Source organism: Hypanus sabinus, chromosome 21, assembly GCF_030144855.1.
Source record: "Hypanus sabinus isolate sHypSab1 chromosome 21, sHypSab1.hap1, whole genome shotgun sequence".
In the NCBI taxonomy this organism is placed as follows: domain Eukaryota; kingdom Metazoa; phylum Chordata; class Chondrichthyes; order Myliobatiformes; family Dasyatidae; genus Hypanus; species Hypanus sabinus.
This window is the reverse complement of record NC_082726.1, coordinates 19,093,872-19,107,327: the sequence shown is the minus strand read 5'-3', so window position 1 is coordinate 19,107,327 and position 13,456 is coordinate 19,093,872. Positions and strand designations below refer to the sequence as shown.

The following is a 13,456-nucleotide window of genomic DNA, read 5'->3' as shown; positions in this document are numbered from 1 at the left end:
AGCATTTTTGTCGTTCGCAGTGTTAAGAACGAATGGACAAGGGAGGAAGTGATCCCTGTGGAAAGCGGTCCCCCTCACACACCCGGCATCACATTACTTCTAGCTTGCCCTCCATCCCTTCCCCCCACCTTTCCCTTTCCAGTCCTGAAGAAGGGTCTAGGCCCAAAACAGCAACTGTTATTTATTAATTTGCATAGATGCTGCCTGGCCTGTTAAGTTCCTCCAGCATTTTGTGTGCGTTACTCAAGATCACCACTCCTCAACGTTACCATCCTCATCCCAGACGTTTCCCAACCTGAACACTTTGTTCCCAACTATTTTCCATTCCTATTCCCAGACCACCCACAAGCCACCTGCCCTCTCGCAGGTGAGCCAACTCAGCCTGCTGCACCTAAACACCCATCAGAGCCCGTTCCAACTCGCTTTGCTCTCTATTTGCAGTCCAATTTATTTCTACAGCCCCGTCATAAGCTCATTTACATAACATAAGAGCATTTAGTCGTCAGGCAAATCATTCCTGATTCATCTCCTTTCCCTCCCCCGTCTTCACTTTAGTTCCGTGTCCTTCTCGTTCCTTGCTGCCAGGATCCACATACCTTTCCTTCCATCTCTCTATTACACTTTGCTCTCCTCTCCCTGTACCCTTTCCAACCTCCTCCTCCCACCCCCACACCACCACTTGCTCATATCCCATCTTCATTTCCCCTCCACCAGCCCCACTACAGTCCTCCGCTGCCTACCCCACACCTCCAGCAGCCCAACCAGCTCCTCCTCCACCTCTGCCAGCATCTCATGTCCATATTTCCTCCACCTGCCCCTCCCTCCCACAAACTGCAACCTGCCACCACCATCCTAATGCCGTCCACCACTCTGAACAAGCTCCTCACACACCCCAAACTTATGTTCCACCCTATCCATTAGGCTCGCCGTCCCAACAGCACCATCCTCATGCATATTTTCTCCTCTAGCAGTCCATTATTAAACTAGCCCACCTCCGCTACACCCTTCCCCACCATTCTCATTTCTTCACCCCTTCTAATTCCATATTGTCTCCTCTCTTTATACCCACCCATACCATGCCACACATGCCCCTCCCCACACAGCACTGTTCAATTTTCTCTCCCTCTGCTATTACCCAATATCTCTCCCCACTCCGATTCCGTACCTCTCTCCTCCTCCTGCTCCTCTCCACCTCCCGCCCCTGTACTCCCTTCCCCCTACGGCCTCCTCCCCCTCCTCCTGCCCCCTTCTCCCCACACCGCCTCCTGTCTGTCCTCCCTCTCCTTCGCCCCCGCCCCTCTCCCTCCTCTATCACCTGCTCCCGTACCCCTACCCACCCCCTCCTCCTCTTGCTCGTACCCCGTTCCTCCTCCGCCCGAACCCGCCCTTCTCGCCCCACCGCCTCCTTCTCCTGCTCTCTTTCCCCTCTCCCAGCCACCGTTTCCCCTCTCCTCCTCTTCTCCAGCCACCGACCCCTCTCCTACACCCGTCCTCCCGCTCCTGTCACATAGCCCCTCTCCTCCACCTCCTTCCCCGAATCTTCCCGCTCCTCCTTGTCCACTGCCGTTTCTCCCCTTTTCCTTTCCCCCCCCCACCAACCTGACTCCTCAACCCGGACCCCCCGTCCCCGTGTCCCTTCCACACCCGCCTGCTCCCAATACCGTCGCATCGCGTTCCCTCCCGGGCCGTGCTGTGATCGGCGGGCTCTCACCGTGTACGCTGCTGTGGGGCCGGGTCGGCCGGGTCTGCCGCCTGCCGCTCTCCGCCGATCTTTCCCTCTGCTTTTCCTGTTTTTTCTTCCTCCGGAAGAAAAGCAAAAGCCAAAGAAGCCAAACCGGAAGTAGCTCTGCTATACCGGCCGCTGGGACGCAACCGCTTCCGGATCAGTGGCCCCGTGTTCGGTGACGTCACGTTACTCCATGGCGTCATAAGTCACCACAGCTTTCTTCGCCTTGTTGGTTTGTGAGCAACTTGAGATGGGACTCCATCTGCTAATGCTGCAGGGTCTGGGCTTGTCTGTGTTTGGGGTTGAAGGGAACCAAGTGGCAGACATACTAGGCAAGCAATCACTTAAAATTAAGGATAGAAATGTGGTGCCTTTGCATAAAGGGAAGTTGAAAGCCATAATTAAAATGTCAATTTGATCGCTGTGGCAGCAAAGCTTGGATAATGCAAAGAAAGGCTGGTGTTTATATAAAATTCAGAAGGGTGGGAATTTAACTGGGAGATGTGTATTAAAGGAGGGAACAGTTATACTTGCAACACACACAAATTGCTGATTTCCTCGTGTAGAACAGTTATACTTACACATTTACATATTGGACATTATAGGTTGATTAATTCCTTGTTCTGAATTAATATGCATGATACGGACATTTGTGGGGAGTGCACTTGTCAAGGCATGATGCACCATACATTGAATGCAGTTTCTATGAAGTGCAAAGGAAATATCTAATTGCTAAATTGAGATAATTGGGACAGGCACAGGTTGACATGGAATGTTTGTCAGGATATTATTGCCATTGTAATGTATGCATATTTGACCATCTGTAAAGCACTAGACATTTTGATATTTGAGTTTGGTGAGGGGGGCAACTATTGTGTATATTTGCTACATAGCCCACACAAAATGCTGGAGGAACTATGCAGCATCTATGAAAGTGAATAAACAATCGAAGTTTTGAGCTGAGATCCTTCTTCAGAATTGGAAAGGAAGAAGGAAGCTGCCAGAATGAAAAGGTGGGGGGGGGTGGGAAGGATGATAGTTAAAAGGTGATGGGTGAAGCCAGATGGGTAGGAAAGATAAAGGGCTGGAGAGGATAGGAGGAGGGGATCCTGTCTCGTTGCTCCACATGCCATCTCAATAGGTAGAATGACGCACCTAATGTTGGTCTGCCAATCACCATTAAATTTTACAAGAAGCAGAAGTTGATTTGCTGGCATGGAGGCTTCCTTCAATAGAACTTGCACTGCACCTACCTCAGCTTTTCTTTTAATGTACAATTAACATTTACACCGTAGATTATGATGTTAATTATGGACATTCTAGGTCAACAACATGAGGCTATCAATTAACATAAAGGAGGAACTCTAATGGCAAAAAGAGTATATGGTTTTGGTTAGTAAAGTTTAGGTTTCCTTACATAAAGATATAACTGACATTGAGAGCATAATGAGGCTATGAGGGAAGAGGCAAATTCTAGCAACTGAAATGGTGGAGGTTGTCCATCATGTCCGACGATGACAGGAAACCTGTGCGGTAAAGTTTTTAAAATGGAAAAGCTGTTGTACTGGGGCACTTCCACTCCCTCGATCTCAGAAGTCTGAGTCCAGAGGTATGAACAAGTGCCGCAAGCTGGGGTCTTCCTTGGTTGCAATGGATGACCATGATGTCTCCGTGCCTTGTCACACCCTTCACTCTCCATGAAGCATGGCAGTACCGCCTTCCTAACTGTTGGATCTCACTGTAGATTGCATCCACCCAGTCTGACTTCTCATGCTAGGACAGGCATGCCCCTGTCTCACTGGGGTATGAGGCCGCTGGCTAACTTCACCTGGTTTAGCCCACCTGTCGAAGCGGTGAACTGGGATGTGGCCGCTGTCGTGAGCAAACAGCTACTTGGAGCTGAAAGGTGAGTGAGCTGCCAAAGACTGGACATGTCAAGCCCCTTCTCCAGAGGTGCTACCCCTCCCTGGATACACCGTACAGCCTGGGCAAATGAAATACAAAGTGGCAAAATATGAAATTGTCCTAAAAGGAAAACTTTTTTGAAAGCATCTAACTGGACGGATCGCGAAGTTCTGGAGATGCAGAAGGATCCCAGTGTCATGTTTCATATTTTGCAGAAGACTAGGCTCTGGATGCAATGAGTAATTTGCTAACTATTTTATTGATGATTGCAAACAGTATTGAAAGAAAACATTGAGAATAAATGGATCATTCTCATTTTGTCAGGCTATGACCAGCAGGCATTTTTGCTTGGACTCCAGTTATAGACTGGGTGGGTTATCTTTAGAGGAGGGTTTGTATCTGCTGGAGTTTAAAAAATTAAGAGTAGACTTGATTGCAATGTATCTATCAACTTTTTGGCTAAGGGACCCAAATTTTGTGTTTCCGACAAATAGTTCTTGACCTGACACGCTTCGCCATTTGAAGCTGGAAAAGTGAACTGGTGCATGCTTTCAGGAAGCTTTTAACAGCTCTGAATGATTGCCAAATGATATTCATTCCATTTTCATAATAATCAATATAGACCTGTTGGAATTCCCTTGTGGACAATTTCCATGCCTGGAGCGTTGCTTTAGGAGATTGTTTTCTAATGTCAGAGAAATGTATACAATATACATACTGAAATTATTTTTCTTTGCAAACATCCGCGAAAACAGAGGAGTGCCCCAAAGAATGAATGACAGTTAAATGTTAGAACCCCAAAGCCCCCCCAGCTCTCCCTCCCAAAAGTAAGCAGCAGCAAAACGACGACCCTCCCCTTCCCCACCAGCAAAAAAGCATTGACACCTTCCACCGAGCACTCAAGCATACAGCAAAGCATCACTAGAGACACAGACTTGCAATACCCCAAAGACTACTCGTTCACCCGGTAATTTGACCTGTTAAGGGAAAGAAAGTAGTCCTCATTTCGCTCCAGGCATTTACAGTAAATTTATATTCTCAAAGTGCATGAACTGTATGTCACAAAATACTACGCTGAGATTTGTTTTCTTGCAGGCATTCACAGTAGATGCAAAGAAACACAACAGAATCAATGACGAACAACCAACCAGTGGACAAAAGAAGACAAAACTGCAAACACAGTAAAAAAGTAATAATACTAAATTAATAAATAATACTGAAGTTACTAGTTGTAGAGACCTTGAAAGTGAGCCCATAGATTATGGAAGCAGTTCAGTGTTGAGGTGGGTGAAGTTATCCATGCTGGTTCAGGAGCCTGATAGTTCTAGCTGTTCCTGAACCTGGTGGTGTGGGACCTAAAGCTCCTGTACTTCCTTTGCGATGGCAGCACAGCCTGGATGGTGGAGGGCCTTGACAATGGCTGCTGCTTTCTTGTTGTAGCACTCCTTGTAGATGGTGCTCAGTGGTGGGGAGGGTTCTCCTGTGATGGACTGGGCTGTATTCACTGCATTTTGCAGACCTTCCGTTCATGGACATTGGTGTTTCCGTACCAGGCCATGATCCAACCTGTCAGGATGCTCTCCACTGCACATCTATACAAGTTGAACAAAGTTTTAGATGAAATGATGAATCTGCACAAACAGCTAAGAAAGTAGAGGCTCTTTGTCATGGCACTTGTAATGATAAATCCTCTGAACTGATAACGCCAAGGAGTTTAAAATTACTGACCCTCTCCTGATGATGACTAGCTCATGGACCTCTCGTTTCTTTCATTTTACTTTTATTAAGTGAGAGATTGTTGTTGTGGTACATTCACCCAGATTTTTAATCTCCCTCCTAAATGCCGATTCGTCCCCACCTTTGATTCAACCAGCAACAGTGGTGTCATCAGCAAACTTGTATATGGCATTGGAACTACCTTAGCCTCACAGTCATAAGTATACAGCAAATAGAGAAGGGGGCTAAGCACACAGCCTTGTGGTGCACCTGTGCTAATGGTAATTATGGAGGAGATGTTGCCAGTCCAAACTGACTGGGGTCTGCAAATTAGGAAATTGAAGATCCATTTGCACAGGAAGGTATTGAGACCAAGGTCTTGGAGCTTATTGATTAGCTTTGAGAGGATGATAGTGTTGAATGCTGAGCTGTGGTCAGTGAAGATCATCCTCGTATATGCATCTTCTATGTGCAGATGTTCCAGGGAGAAGTAAAGAGCCAATGAAATAGAATCTGCTGTTGACCTGTTGTGACAGCAGGCAAATTGGAGCAGATCCAAGTCACTCCTCAGGCAGGATTTGCTGTTTCTCTCAAAGCACTTCATCCTCAAAGTGGATGTACTATAAGTGCTGCTGGATGGCAGTCTTTGAGACAGATTACCATGTTCTTCTTGGGCACCGGTATGATTGAAGTCTGCTTGAATCAGGTGGGTACCTCAGACCGCCTAAGCGAGAGGTTAAAGATGACAGTAAATACTCCAGGCAGTTGATTTTCTCAAGTCTACAGTAGTCAGCCATGTACAATATCTGGCCAGATGCTCTTCATAGGTACACTCTCCTGAAGAATGCTCTCACATCAGTCTCAGAGACTGAAATCACAAGGTTGTCTGGGGCTGTAGGAGTTTGTGAAGATGCCTTCACGTTTTGATGGTCAAAGTGAGCATGGAAGGCATTGAGCTCATTTGGGAGCAAAACCTTGTTGTCGCCTATGTCACTTGTTTTACGTTGTAAGAAGTGATAGCATTCAAGCCCTGCCACAGCTGTCAAGCATTCTTCAGTGATTCAAGTATGGACTGGACTTGCTATTCACGCATGAGAGATGCCTTTTTGAAAGTCATACCTGGACCTCTTGTACTTTCCTTCGTCACTAAACCCAAATGCCATTAATCTAGGCTTCAGCAGATTACAGATCTCTTGGTTTGGACAGTGGCCAGGATGTGGGAAATAAATTTCAACAGGAAATAGAAAAGGCATGTAGTAAGGGCAATGTTATATCAGTCATTTGGGATTTCAATATGCTGGTACAATATATTGGGAAAATCAGGTTGATGCTGCATCCCAAGAGAAGGAATTCGTATTATGCCTATGAGATGGCTTTTTAGAGCAGTTTGTGGTTGAACTCACTAGGCGGAAAGACATTCTTGGACGGGTGTTGTGTAAATGAACCAGATATGATTAGTGAGCTTAAGGTAAAGGAAACCTTGGGAGGCAGCAATCATAATATAATAGTCGAGGCTCTGCTCTGCAGTTTGAGCAGGAGAAGATAAAGTCAGGTGTATCAATTATTACTGTGGATAAAGGAAATTGCAGAGGCATGTGAGAGGAGCTGGCCAAATGGATTGGATGGGGATTCTAGCAGGGATGACAACAGAGCAATAATGGCTGGAGTTTCAGGAGGCAGTCCGAAGGACATACGTCCTAAAGAAGAGCAAGCATTCTAATGGGAGGATGAGGCAACCATGAGTGACAAGGAAAGTCAATGACAACATGAAGGTGAGGGCTTATAGCAAAAAAATGGGAAGTTAAAGGATTGGGAAGCTTTTAAAAATCAACAGAAGGCAACTAAACAAAGCTATAAGGAGAGAAAAGATGAATTATGAAGGTAAGCAAGCCTAAAATATCAGAGGGTACCAAAAGATTTTTCCAGCTATATAAAGAGTAAAATGAAGTCAAGGGTAGATACTGGACCACTAGAAAATGATACCAGAAAGGTAGTAATGAGGACAAAGAAATGGTGGATGAACTTAATAAGTATTTTGCATCAGTCTTCCCTATGGAAGACATTAGTAGTTTGCCAGAAGTCCAAGAGTGTCGGGGGCAGAAGTGAGTGTAGTTGTTATTACTAGGGAGAAGCTGCTTGGAGAAGGAAGCTGATAGATCTGAAGGTAGGTACATACCAGGACCAAATAAACTACACCCCAGGGTTCTGAAAGAGATAGCTGAAGAGATGTAGAGGCATTAATAATGATCTTTCAAGAATCACTAGATCTGGAATAGTTCCAGAGAACTGCAAAATTGCAAATTGCACTCCACTCTTTAAGAAGGGAGGGAGGCAGAAGAAAGGAAATTATAGGCCTGTTAGCCTGTGGTTGGAGAGGTGTTGTATTTCATCATTAAGGATAAGGGTTTGGGGTACTTGGAGGCACAAATAAAGTAGGCCAAAGTCAGCATGGTTTGCCTAAAAGGAAATCTTGTCTGGAATTCTGTAGGAAATATCAGGCAGGATCGTCAAAGGAGAGTCAGTGGATGTTGCTTACTTGGATTTTCAGAAGGCCTTTTGTTATGTTTTGTAACTCCAGGAACTAATCGAAAGAAAAACACAGGAACTGAGCTGAACTTGTCTACTTAGTTTTTATTTTCTTTATAGTGAGGTGTTGATATAAGATGTTGTGTAATAATGACATATGCCATTCACATACTTATATATAATCCATAATGAATTGTGTAAATAAACAAAAAATGCCTAATTAAACAATATGTTTACAATATTACTCAAATATTACTGAATTATTGAATGCATTACACTCCTCCCTTGTTTAGCTATAAACTCCAGCTCAATCTAGAATGCATTTCAACTCAAATATGTAACATATTGCTCTCTAATCAACATATGTGTGTGTGTGTGTGTGTGTATGTATGTATATATATATATATATATATAAAATACGGCTACTATATAGACATTCACAGCATAGTAAATTTTAAATTGTAGCATTCAGGCCTAAAGGTTTAATCACTGTGCTGGATTTCTTACTCTTGTGGAATAACATCTTTCCTGACCAGAGGGGTCACTCTGTTTGGCAGGTGAGATTTGTGACTGTGAAACAATCTCATGTTCTGGGGCCTCTGGAATCTGGACTCTGGAATTGCAGGAGGTGGTTCTGACAACTCTGGTCATCTTTCTTCTCTAACAATTGGCTCTGCTTTCCTCAGTTGATAGATCTGTCATCTCCAGATGATATCAGACGCCATCTCCACGGTGTAGGAGAGCGGTCCATTTCTGTCCTTAATCTTTCCAAGTACCTACTTTTGATCATGTCTGTAGTCCCTCACCATGACTGCTTGTCCCGGTGTGAAATGCTCAACCTCCTTGTTTGAGGAGCCCTCACTTTGTCTCGGCTGTTTGTCCTGCATACTCCTTCTGAGCGTGGGTTTGAGGAGATCCAAGCGTGAGCAGAAGGGACAACACAGGAACAGCATAGCTGGTGAGTTATTGGTTGTGGAGTGTGCTACATTGCAATATACAAGGCGGAAATTGGTGAGCTTCTGGTTCAGTATAGTGTGTTCTACTGACATTGCTCATAATGCTTTCTTTTGACTCTGGACAAAACCTTCATTTGCAACTGGTTGGTACGGTGCAGATGCAATATGTCACATTCCATTTATTTTCAGGAATGACTGAAACTGTTCTGCCACAAACCGTGGTCCTTTGTCATTGACTAAGTGTTCTGGAACACCAGTCCTTGACAAAAGACTTCTCAACACATCAAGAGAGTGTAGTGGAGGAACATTTCTGGCTACTTTGTAGCTGCATCTACCCCTACCAAGAAATTTGTGCCCATCAATGGTATCTGGTAAAATCCGCATGAAGCGTCTACCAGAGCAACTCAGGACATTCCCAGGGATGGAGGGGCACTGCCCTTGGCAACTTCTGATCATGTCGGCATCCCGACGGTGCTTGAGCAGCTCGATCTGCCAGCAGACAAACCTTGGAGCCAATGCTTTCACTTTGACCACGTGCAGATGACCTGCGTATACTATAGCTCCTCAAACGCTTTAGCGCTCAGCTTGGATGGTACAACAACTCTCAATCCCCACATAAGGCAACCTCCATCAAGGAGAAGTCCATTCCGACACTGGTAAAAATGGGGGAACTGGGATTTCTGCTGTTCATTCCAGCCATTTTTGTTGGCTATGTAAACTTGTGACAGTGTAGGGTCTTTTCTGGTTTCCCTTTGGATCATCTCTGACATAAAAGGGAGAATATATCAAGAGAAGTGTCCTTTTTTGTAAGTTTTTCAGGTATTTCCTTTCCAAGGTTAAACAGGACAATCCATCAGCATTTCAATGATTAGTTGTTATCTTGAATTTGATCTTGTAATTGTGTCCTCCAAGAAACAGAGCCCATCTCTGTATTCATGCTGCTGCTGTTAGCGGAACACCCTTCTGTGGATTAAAAATGGGCACCAGTGTTTGATGATCAGCAATCAGTGGCATATCTAAAGTATGGCACATGCCCTGGGCACCACTTGAAGGGGGGCACCACTGAGCAGTTTCTATTAAAGTCAGACAAGCCATCCTCGAATAGTGAAAAAAGAATTTTCTTCAGATGTATGATCTGTCCTTGATTATCATGGGTGAGAAGCACTAGAATGACCTTATTTCAGAGCATTGTGTAAGAAGACCATGAAACGTTTCTTCATGAAGAAGAAGGAAAGTGGATCTGAAGGACGGAAGAGACGAAAGTTGGAGGCAGAGGAAGCCAAGAAGTCGAGCAAGTTCTTCGCGCCCTTCTTTGAAAATCCCGGAACAAGTAGTTGGACACGCTCCATGGAGTCACCTGCACCTGCTACAAGTTTGTTAGAATCCAAAGGTGGATCAAGTACAAATGTGTAGCAAGCCGAGGAGGAAGTCAAGTCAGATAAATCCGAGAATGACGAGATTAAGAGTGAGGTTGCCACAGAGAAAGTGGACATGACAGGAGAGGAAGATGATGGTGGTGGTGGTGATGTTGAGTTTATTGACAAGGTTTTACCCGATAAGATTGAATCTGATTACATTGAACCTAGCGAACTGGGTGGTGTCAAAGTGCCTCGAACTGTCATACTTGAACTTGAGCAGCATGACATTGGACTTCTGAAGTTCGACAAGAATACTGGAAAAGCAATTCTGCCTGACACATTGAGAAGAGAAATAATAAAGCTGGGTTGGAATTATTTCCAGAACAGTGAGGGGCCTTTCCTACCAACAAATAACCGCACAATGATCAAAATTTGGTTCAAGAGGAAATTGGGAAATGGTCGTGGTGAGGAAGTGACTCGCTTATTGCTGGTCTATTCCCCGTCTAAAAAGTCTGCATTTTCTATCTGTTGTCTTCTCTATTCCTGGTCAGACCATCAATCCTCATTGGAGCAAGAAAGTGGATTCAACCAGTGGAAAGCACCTGAAAGGATTAGTGTTCATGAAAATGCCAAGAATCATCGGGAATGCTTCACACAGTGGAAAGAAATTTAGCTGGAAACAGAGGAGTTATTGACGCAGTATTTCAGTCACAGATCGAGAAGGAAAAGCAGAAGTGGCGTGATATCTTGATAAGAATGCTTCACTGCATAAAATACCTTGCGACTCAGAACCTGGCTTTGCGAGGACCCAGGAGTCACTTCAGCTTGACGATGACTCCAATGTGGGAAATTTCCTTGGCTTACCGAAACTACTGGCCATCTTTGACCCTGTCATAAAAGAATACCTCACTCATTTGGAAAGTCATCCTGGATCCATGTCTTATCTTTCACTGGGTGTCCAAAATGAATTCATCCACATGATGGCATCCACTGTTCACTCACCAGTTTACTGAGAAGCATTCATAAAGCCAAGTACTATGGTCTCATGTTCGACTCGACTCCTGATCAGGCACACCGTGAGCAGATGTCAGAAGTAGTGAGGTATGTGGAAGTTGATTCTGAGAGGAAAACAGTCCGTGTTAGAGAGTCCTTCCTTGGTTTTATCCAGATAAGCCAGAAGGATGCTGAGAGCTTGGTTGAAGACATCTTGAAACAGCTAGAGAAGAACGAAATGGAGCTAAAAGAGATTGTCGGTCACAGTGCTATGACAATGCTGCTGTGATGGCTGGACACAGAAGTGGTGTTCATTAAAGAATAAGTGGGAAAAACAACCTGGCAGTGTTTGTGAATTGCGACAATCACTCGCTCAACTTGGTGGGTGTACATGGAGCCAAGCAGGATACAATGATGGTCACATTTTTTGGAACCATCGAAGCTCTCTCTTTCAAACACAACGCTGGGAAAAACTCAAAAACACCATGCCTGTGGTTGTTAAGTCAGACTCTGAAACCAGGTGGAGTGCAAGGACAGAAGCAGAAGTACCTTGAGGATATACTTCAAGTTCTCCAGGACATGATAGATAATGAAAATGAGATCAGTGAAACAAGAAGTGAGGCAAGGCAGCTGTACAACTGCATGTTGAGTTACAATTTTCTGATCTTGCTAGGATTTTGGAACAAAGTACTCATTCGCACTGACCATATTCAAAAGAGGCTACAGGATCCTAGCATGAACTTCCACGATGCTGCCCTGGATTTAAAAGCCCTCCGAGATCATTATTATGATGAAAGAGAAGAGTTGATCAGTGAGTCACTCGAAGAAGGAGTCGGTCTCTGTCAAGAATGGAATATTGAAGTTGAAAGACGTCAGAGATGAAAGAAACGAATGGCTGATGAGAACTCGAGAGATGCTGGGTTAACAGCTAAGGAGGAAATGGAAAGAGTCATGAAGGGAACACTCAACCATCTTCACAGAGAAATGGATGAAAGGTTCACTTGTTTGCACGACACTGGCGCCGAGTTTGGGTTCCTTCTCGACGTCGAGGGACTGTGTTATGGCGCCGACAGTAACGACCTAATGAAGAAGTGTGAAAATTTGGGCGAATTGTACAGCTCTGATGTTGATTGACAGCAGCTGTATGAAGAAATTTTGGATTACAGAATGTTGCTATCAAGGTGGGTCAACATGAAAATATCAAGGCCTGAAGAGCTTCTTGAATTTATTGTTTAGTATGGCAATGAGAGCATCTTCCCCAATCTTCGCGTTGCCAATCAGATAATGCTAACCTTCGTAGTTTCTATTGCCAGCTGTGAGAGATCATTCAGCAAGTTAAAACTAATACTTTTGTATTTGAGAGCCTCCATGGGTCAAGGCAGACTCTGTGATCTTGCTCTGCTGAGTGTAGAAAGAGAAGAAACTGAAAAACTGATTTTGATCACATCATAGACCAGTTTGCATCAGTGAAAGCAGGGAAGGTACAATTATAATTTTCATGTATGCTATAATTTGTTAATTAAAAGATTAACGAGCTTGACTTGTATTTTTGAGCAGATATTATGGTAAAGTTATCTAAAAGATGGTGTCAGATGTTTGGAAGGGATGCAATATCAGTGCTTGCCATAAGTGCTATTTTCCATAGATACGCCCGTCAGTAATGAGGGTAAACTCTCTCCCACACAAGTACTGGCTGAAACATTTTACACCCTAAAGCAGACTCAAGGCCTCTCTTTCTATTGACCAGTGTGTAATGTTTCTCTGAAGCAGTAAGGGAATGTGATGCAAAGGCTATGGGGTGTTCACTCCCATGACTCACATCATGTTTCATGACTGCACTTACACCATAAGGCAAGGCGTCACAGGCGAGCTTCACTGGACGATGTGGATCATAATGTGTGAGTACAGTGTCTAACGTCATCATTTCCTTTTCCTTTTTAAAGCCACCTCACACAGTTTTGTTCATTGCTATTTCTTCACGATCTGTAGAAGCGTTCAAGGGGTGGAGCACAGTAGCCAAGTTAGGCAGGAACTTGTTATAGTAATTGACAATTCCTGAAAAAGACCGCAACTGTGACACACCCTCTGGCCTTGAGGCATCCACCACTGCTTGAGTTTTCTCAGCACATGTGTGTTATATATATGTGCGTCAAAGATGTGCGGTTTGAAGAATTTACACCCTTTGCATTGTGCTCTGAGCCCATAATGTTCTAATCTTTTTAACACTGTCTGGAGAGTTTGGAGATGTTCCTCACTGTTAACAATGATGTCATTCA

At 44.4% G+C, this 13,456-nt stretch overlaps 1 protein-coding gene across 3 annotated transcripts in view; it reads right to left on the bottom strand.

Annotated features, from left to right (window-relative positions):
* The window catches only part of LOC132378840 (casein kinase I-like), a 240,123-nt gene that overhangs the window by 212,529 nt on the left and 14,138 nt on the right, over window positions 1–13,456 (bottom strand). For 2 of the 3 annotated variants that reach the window (XM_059946091.1, XM_059946094.1), the window contains exon 1: window positions 1,712–1,858. The exons of the other annotated variant lie outside the window; for it this stretch is intronic. The gene's annotated coding sequence lies outside the window, so the exon portion shown is untranslated. Of the gene's footprint in view, window positions 1–1,711; window positions 1,859–13,456 lie in introns of those variants that run through there. 3 annotated transcript variants of the gene reach the window in all.